Raw genomic sequence first — 8,293 nt, 5'->3', positions numbered from 1 at the left:
CTACTTCTCTCTTTGTATCTATCATTATAATAGTTCTGACCTTGATTCCCTTGCCCCTGGGCTCGGAAATCCGCCATTCTACGATCAAGATACTTTGCCTCTTATTCTGGTTCAATCTCAAATGGTTTAGAAACAGACCCTTGTGCTGTCACTGCATTCACTTTCTCAGTATTTATTAATGCAAATTGTTTTGTAAGCAACCCAATATTTGTATAAAGCTATGCAACCTCTTGTGCTACTATGTCATTTGCTGCTCCAAAAGTATTTGTTGCTCCAATAGTATGTGTACCACCACCACATTTTGAATCTCTAGTATGCCATCCCCTGTTGGTCACAGCGATATCATCTAGCATTTTTTGTGTAGTATCCCAGCAAAGACGCATAAAGGCTACTCCTAAAATAGTGTCTACCATAGCTCTTGATCTATCAGTCAATGATCTATAGAAGATCTCAAAAAAGTTAGATCCTTTGATTATGTGAGTTGGTACCCTGCTCAACTTCTTATGGAATCAAAACCATGCCTCAAACATAGAATCTGTAGGTAGCTATCTAAAATTATAAATTTCATCCTTCAACTATAATATCTATGTAGGAGGGAAAAATCTTCTTAGAAACTATGTCGTTCCAAGTCATGATAGATCCTCTTGGATGCTCCCCTAACCATAGTAATGCTTCACCTATCAAAGAGAATGGGAATAACGTTAATATCAATTCTCTCTGATTAACCCCTGGAATAGTATAAGATGTGCAGTTCCTAAGAAAATTTGCAGGGTGCATGTTTGCATTATCCTTAGCTGCACCTGAAAATACACCTTTCAGATTCAAAAATTAGATCATAGCACTAGTGATATCAAACTTCACATTAGGGGCTAAAGCAGGAGGAAAAATGGCTCCAGACTCTGTAGGCTCAACATAACCCAAATCTTCAACATACTCCTCATATGGGTCTAACTGTTGATATGCCAGAATAAATAGAGCTCTGCCTCTTTGAAATCAATAATCAACAACCTTTCTAGGCCTTACTAGTCCACCTTGCTGAGCTAACTCCACCTATACATAAAGTCTTTCCTCTTTGGCTTCTCTGTATTCTCGCTCTAATAGTTGTTGTGTCTATAAATCTATAATATTCTATGGATCAATAGAGCTCATGGGAGTGCCACATTCGGATCCACAAGTGGGGGATCTTGAACCCATTTAAGGACTTCTCCTGACATCCTTCTTGGTGTTTAAATGATTCTCTCTAGTTCTGGATCAAAAGGGAGTAAGGATTGCCTCTACTCCTAGTACTTCACATACATAGGCGTATACCTAATCAAAAACAAAAATTAAAAAAAAACTCACAAACTTTGCCAATTCAATTCACTACTCAAGTCGTAGTTCCCCGACAACGATGTCAAAATTTGATGTAGCCCAAAATTACACTCTAATTAGAAGTATAATACAGTCGATTGCAAATATAATAACCCAACTAGGTTGGAGTCAATCCCACAAGGAAAACATGAATATTTGCTTGACGTGATGTAATCTGAATGTAATACAGGAAAATAAATGGGGGATTGTAGTATCAATTATAAGTAGTCACCAAATCTTGAATGCTTTTGAGTTGTAGATAATATAAGATGAACACTAGGTTTGTGTTCCCCCTGGCTTCTCAACTCCATAAATTTCTCATGATCAACCCGACTATTTTGTTGTTCTGCATGCAAAGTCTACAAGATAGGTATTATTAATTGCCTAGTAAGTGTGAAGATAAATTTCACCCTTTACTGGGTATATCTTAGGGTATCACCTTGTTGATCCTTACTATAACCTCAATTCAGTATCATGGGGTAGGATTAAGTGATTAGATGAGATGGTGGGAACTAAAAGAAGGGGGTGTATCTCAAATCATTACCCTAACCTTTTTTTCCCAATCACAAGCTCCCTTATAGGGATGGATGCAAATATAGGATATCTTGAGTGGCTGCGGATACTCAAGATTAATTATCATGAAGAAGATTAATATACATGTAGAAACCCTAGAATAGATGAGTTTCACACTTCCTCTACGTAGCTAATCTACTAGGGTTCCTACAACTCTAGTCAAGGAGATTAGCCGCTTATATTTATGAAAAAAACCATAATAATCAATGAAGAACACATAAAATTAATTGCACAAGAATAAGATGAATAAACTCTGAAGTCTTTAATTGAATAACAAGTCGTATCCACCTGGGACTCATGAGGGTATGACTTATGTCCTTAACTCGTATCCACCTGGGACTTTTGTCCTTCCAAGTCTTGAGCACTAGTTTGTGTAAGAATTTTTTATACAAGTCATATTCAGACTTTCAACTTGTGTACTTCTGACACTTTAACCTTTGAACTATAGCTTATGTTTTGTTATGCTTACAATTTTACTATATGACTCATATCCTGTCTTATGGCTCAGATACTTGAGTTGTATCATCCCTATTCTTGACTCTACATTCTGACCTTTGGTTCTATTATGAGTATAATTTAGTTTACAAGTTGTATCGGATGGGTGCAATTCAAGAGCTTACTCTTATACTGCTCAAAGTTGCTCTTTTGTAGGTCTTTTTCTTCTCTTTTCATTCAAATACCATTGTGGAGCTATTTTACCTACAATTCATACCAAAGTTCATCATATCCAACAAAATATCCTAAGTTCACCCATAAATTCATAGTTTTAAGCATCAAAAGTGTCGTCTTTCCATGCCACATTACTTTTCTTACTTTATCCCTTATCATGTAGGTATTTCTACACCCTATATTCTAAATTGAGTTTCACTGTATAGATGGTGAGAAATTAATCCAGTGAGACTAAGGATGTAAAGCTGACACCTGAGGAGACGGCCCAGCCTAAGTGATGAGGTAGGGGTCATGGATGGGCTCGAGATAGAGGGTGTACACAAGAATTTACCCCTTTCGGAGGTAGTACTAAGGGGATCTCCCCTGAGCCCGAGGTGAAGCATGCTATAGATATGGGTCCTACTTAGGTTACATAGAGTTCTTCCACCCCAGCCTTAGAGGGTTCATTGATTCCTTTTCTAACTCATTTGGAGGGTGTTCCTTTGAGTGTACCTGCTATTCCTCTAGCTTCGAGTGTTGTAGCTCTATCTATTCTAGAGTCTACTTATGGTATTTCTCCATCTTTTAGTGTGATTCCTTTATTGTTACCGATATCTACTTATGGTATTTCCCAGGTTTTGAGTATTATTCCTTCTTCTATGCTAGTGTACGAGCATGGTATTTTGAGTCTAGGGGTTCAACCTTTATCTATGTTACCTCCTCAAGTAGGATCTTAGCCTTCCAGATTCACTATGTCCCCTATTGCTTTAGGTCTTGTTATGTCTTCTGAGGATTACAAGAGATTTGAAAGATTTAGTCTTTTAGGTTTTCCCAAGTTTAGTGGTGCATTGGGTGAGGATGCCTAAGAGTTCTTAATTGATTTTTGAGAGAAGTTGTATAAACTTGGATGACTTGAGTCCCAAGGAGTGTCGTACATTACTTATTGATCGGGAGATGTTTCTAAAGATTGGTGGAGGTCACTTATTAGTTGCAGACCTCTTAGTTTGCCATAGATGACTTGGGATTAATTTGTTGAGGCTTTCTTGGATAGTTTTGTGCCATACAATTTGAGGGATTAGATAAGAGATGAGTTCGATCACCTGGAGCAAGGCTCTATGACTGTTGCCAAGTATAAGACATGCTTCCATACCTTGTTTAGATATTTTATTGCTAGTCTTGACACTGAGTATGAGAGGATTTGAAAGTTCATAAAAGGGTTAGATGTTTCTCTTTCATTGGCTATTGCTCAGATGGTAGCAACAAGGGCATTATTTAAGAGTATAGTGGATCATGTGAAGATGAATAAGTCTATTCTTCAAGCATATCAGGGAGGCACCAAGAGGATGTACCATAAAGGTGAGTTTGGTGGTCATACTCCTTGAGGTAGAAATTCTAAAGGTTTTTTGGGTATCACGGTAGACCAATACATGCAGGCCTACAGAGTTCAAGTAGTAGGTCTTTTAGTTTAACGACTTTAGGTAATTGGGTATCTTCTCAGGGTGGTCATTCTAGCTAGTTATTCCTTCTTATATTGAGTTGGGCCATAGAGTTTTCTATATATATGATGAGTTTAGCTATTTAGTGAAGGACAATCCTCTTTATATTTCCAGACCTACTCCTATATCAGCTATGTGAGCTAACCCTCAGAAAGGTAGCAACACTACTAGATGTGCGTGGGGTATTGGTAGTGGTGATCATGATGGTGGTCCGGGGATACTCAGTCCAATGGTAGATATGGCCAGTGTTATGCTATACACACTAGACCTGAGGTAGAGGCTTCCACTACAACTATTACATATATCATCTCTATTTGTTTCAGATCTATATCTGTATTATTTGACCCGCGGTCGACTTTCTCTTATGTGTCTACATATTTTACCTTGGTTTTAATTCTACTAGTGAGCATATTTTCATGCCTATTCATATATCTACCCCCATAGGAGACTTTTTAGTGGTGGGTTGAGGACACTATTCTTATGTTGTGACCTTTGTGGGTCGTGAGACTTGGGTAAATTTAATTATCCTAGATATGGTAGATTTTGATGTCATTTTGGGTATGGATTGGTTAGCTCCTTGTCATGTTGTCCTAGTATTTAATGCTAAGACCGTGACTTTAGCTTCGCTGGGTGTGACAAAGATAGATTGGAAAAGTACACTTTATTCGCATCTCAAGAGAGTTATATTTTTTTTTAGGATCGTCACTTAGTAGAGAGGGGTATTTATCTTATTGGCCCAGGATCATCACTTGGTAGAGAGGGTGTTTATCTTATTTGGCCTATATTCGTGATAATAGTATTAATACATCATCTTCTTTGAATTTTATTTGTATTGTCCATGAGTTCATGGATGTATTCCTTATGGGATTTCCTAGTATACATCCAGATCGTGATATTGACTTTGCTACTGATGTTAAATCAGGCACCAAGCCTATTTTTATTCCTATTTATAGGATGGCCCCAATAAATTTGAAGGAGTTGAAGGGTTTGTTGCAGGAGTTGTTGGATAAGGGATTTATCCAGCCTAGTATATCAATTTGCATTGCACCTATCTTATTTATGAAGAAAAAGAATGGGTCTATGTGTATATGTATTGATTATCGATAGTTGAACAAGGTGATGGTTGTGAGTATGTCTCATCTTCCTCATATTGATAATTTGTTTGATTAGCTTAGAGAGCTTCAGTGTTTTTGACGATTGCTTTGAGGTCTGGGTATCACCAGTTGAGGATTTGAGCTTTGGATATTCTGAAGATAACTTTTTAGACACAGTACGATCATTATGAGTTCTTGGTCATGTCCTTCGGGCTGACTAATGCCCCAACCACATTTATAAAGTTGATGCACTGGGTTTTTTGACCATATCTCGACTCTTTAGTCATTGCGTTTATAGAGATATCTTGCTTTATTTCTAGAATGAGGCCAATCATGAGGAGCATTTGTGAATTATACTTCAGAGATTTAGGAATGAGAAGTTGTATGCTAAGTTCTCCAAGTGTGAGTTTTTGTTGGAGGATATTTCTTTATTAAGTTATACAGTGAACAAGAATGGTATTATGGTCAACTCGGCCAAGATTGCAGCAGTTCGTGATTGGGATAGGCCTACTTCTCCTACCGAGATTTAGAATTTTATCAATTTAGTAGCTACTATCGGCACTTTATTGAGGGGTTTTCATCTATTACAGCTCCATTGACCAATTTGTCCTTGAAGAAGATTTCCTTTTAATAGTTCAATTCTTGTGAGGTAAGCTTTCAAAAGCTCATAGAATTATTGACATCAACTCCTATCTTGACTTTTCCCAAGAAGGGTGTTGGTTTTACCATCTATTGTGATGCTTTTAGTGTTGGGATAGGTGTTGTATTGATGCAGTAGGGTAAGGTGATTACGTATGTGTAAGACCCTACAAATTCCTAGTCATTACAGTCCTTTATAGCATGCCAAAAGAGGTCCCAGACTTAGAAAATTTCAGCTAAGTATTGACAATTAGTCTCATTTTTGTACTCGACATTTCAATGGTTTTAGTTTCGATCTTTACAACCTTAGATTGTCAATTTTAAATTGATTCATGATTAGGTTTATCTACAGGTTATCTTGGGTGAGTTTTGGAATTTTTGGATGACGTTTGAGTCACATTTGGGTGATCAAAACAGAAAGCCAACGCCTATAGCGTCACTGGGCATTTTCAGCTTATTTAATCCCCAGTCCAGATGGATATTTTAGTATTTTCCCCTCACTTTAACATGGGATTTAGGTCCCAAAAACAACATTTTTGCCTTATTTATCACAATTCTCTCAAAATCAAAAGCATTCCCTTTCAAGAACAAACCCTAGCCCCTATAGCATTCAAGTTCAAATTACAAGAAATCCCTTAATAACTTCCAAGAAATCGTCAATCAAGGTATGTTTATGTATTCATACTTGGGTTCCTTCCATCCTTGGAGTTCAAGAATCCTTCTTTAATACATGGATTATGATTTATATTCTTGAATGGAATCTTGTTCATGTATATGATGTTGTGTGTATTTCAAGCCAAGAATGTTTTGAGTTTCATGTGAATTAACAAGAACATATGTTAATTTAAGTAACCCTTATGCTTAAATGTTGAATTTTGGTGTTGAATATGGTAGTCATGATAATTAGTACATTGCTCATTCTCGTGTATAAAAGTTATGTATCCTAAGTTTTTGACAAAATATTTATGTGAAGGAATTGTACATGATAACTTATGTGTGAGGTTTTAAGGTTGAGATATGGTTCCATTATCTATGCTATCGGGTCTTGAGGGTATCGAATACTTAAAATTTGGGTGTTTTCTAGTTTTCCACTACAGAACAAATTTAGTTATACCATTAACGAGATTCACTCAGTTAGTTAACGAAGTTAAGTGTCAGATTTGTCAAGCCTAGTACAGTCTAGTGATCAGTTCAGTGTTGATTTAGGTTGGAGTAGGATTTAGAACCGAGTGAACCTAGGGATGAGGGGAGAGGGATCACCTTCCAGTTGAGGGTGTGACTCTTAGTAGCAATCTCTACGTTCTAAAACTACGTAGCCAGCGTAGGTATAAGATGTTAACCTGCCAGTTAAGGGTTGACGCATATCTCACCAGAGCACCTGCTAGTAGAGGGTGACTCTTTAGTCCTTTGGGACATTACTTTATTTGATTCACTCAATTTTTCTTAAATAATAATATCGAAGGCCTAGTTTTTTTTCTGAATCGGTTTGGGCATTTGTGAGTTGAAGTTTTCGATACAGATATATCTGAGTGAGATACTGGACTCAACTACCAGGGCATTTGGAAACTCTTATTCTTCCTCGGGGGATGAGAACGATAATGCTGGTGATTTTGAATGCAACATCTATTTTGAATTGGCCCAAGATACCATTGTGACACTCAGTATTCATCTCTACTGTTGGCCATGCCTTTATAGCTGGTTCCATCTTTACTCAGAGTGCCATGAATGCCCTGTTTGCAAGGCCTTTATTCATGAGGAGAAATTAGTTCCACTTTATTGAAGGGGAAGGACTTCTATTGATTTAAGATCTAAACCAATCCCAAGCCTTGAAATTCCTAGCAGTCCTGCTCGACAACGACCTGAAATTGCTCATTAGCCTGAACTAAATAATTTTTTGAATCTTGGATTTGGTCATATGGGAGGATTTTTTCCAACAATAACTTCAAGATTTGGTAACTTTTTGATGTCTGCTGGTTTTGGTGGATTGCTCCTTTCATTACTCAGCTTCCAGTTTCAAGGATTTCCTGGTCCGACAATATATTCTAAAATATCAAACCACCCTTTTGGATACACCTATGCATATCATGGTGCACATGTTCGTACTTGTTCATTTTCTTGATAGAACCCAAGTACAAGCAGATAGCAATCTCAATTTTATGTTACAAGCAGATAGCAATCTCAATTTTATGTTCTTACTTGTTGGTTTTCTTGTGCTCATTTATTTGTTGGGCTAATGAATGAATTCAGTCTATGCCTGATGCTAATGTTGTCTATCAGATTTTGTGCATGTGATTTGTATATGCTGGCACTTTGTTACAAAAAAATTCTTATGTGGCATTTAATGTAGTATTTAAAATGATGTGGAAGCTGATCTAGAATTTAATACAATATTTAAAAATAGTGTGGCAGCTGATGTGGAGGTGAGTATATTACACACACCAAAAAGGGTTTAAAATGTTGCTTTATAATGGGTTCAAGAGTCCAGATGACAAA

General features: G+C 37.0%; 1 pseudogene; it reads left to right on the top strand.

Moving 5' to 3' along the window:
* The first annotated feature begins 240 nt into the window (after window positions 1-240).
* Window positions 241-8,034, top strand: LOC107857479 (annotated as a pseudogene).
* The last annotated feature ends 259 nt before the right edge of the window (window positions 8,035-8,293 follow it).

This window comes from Capsicum annuum, chromosome 1 (assembly GCF_002878395.1).
Source record: "Capsicum annuum cultivar UCD-10X-F1 chromosome 1, UCD10Xv1.1, whole genome shotgun sequence".
In the NCBI taxonomy this organism is placed as follows: domain Eukaryota; kingdom Viridiplantae; phylum Streptophyta; class Magnoliopsida; order Solanales; family Solanaceae; genus Capsicum; species Capsicum annuum.
This window is presented reverse-complemented; position numbering and strand designations above follow the sequence as displayed.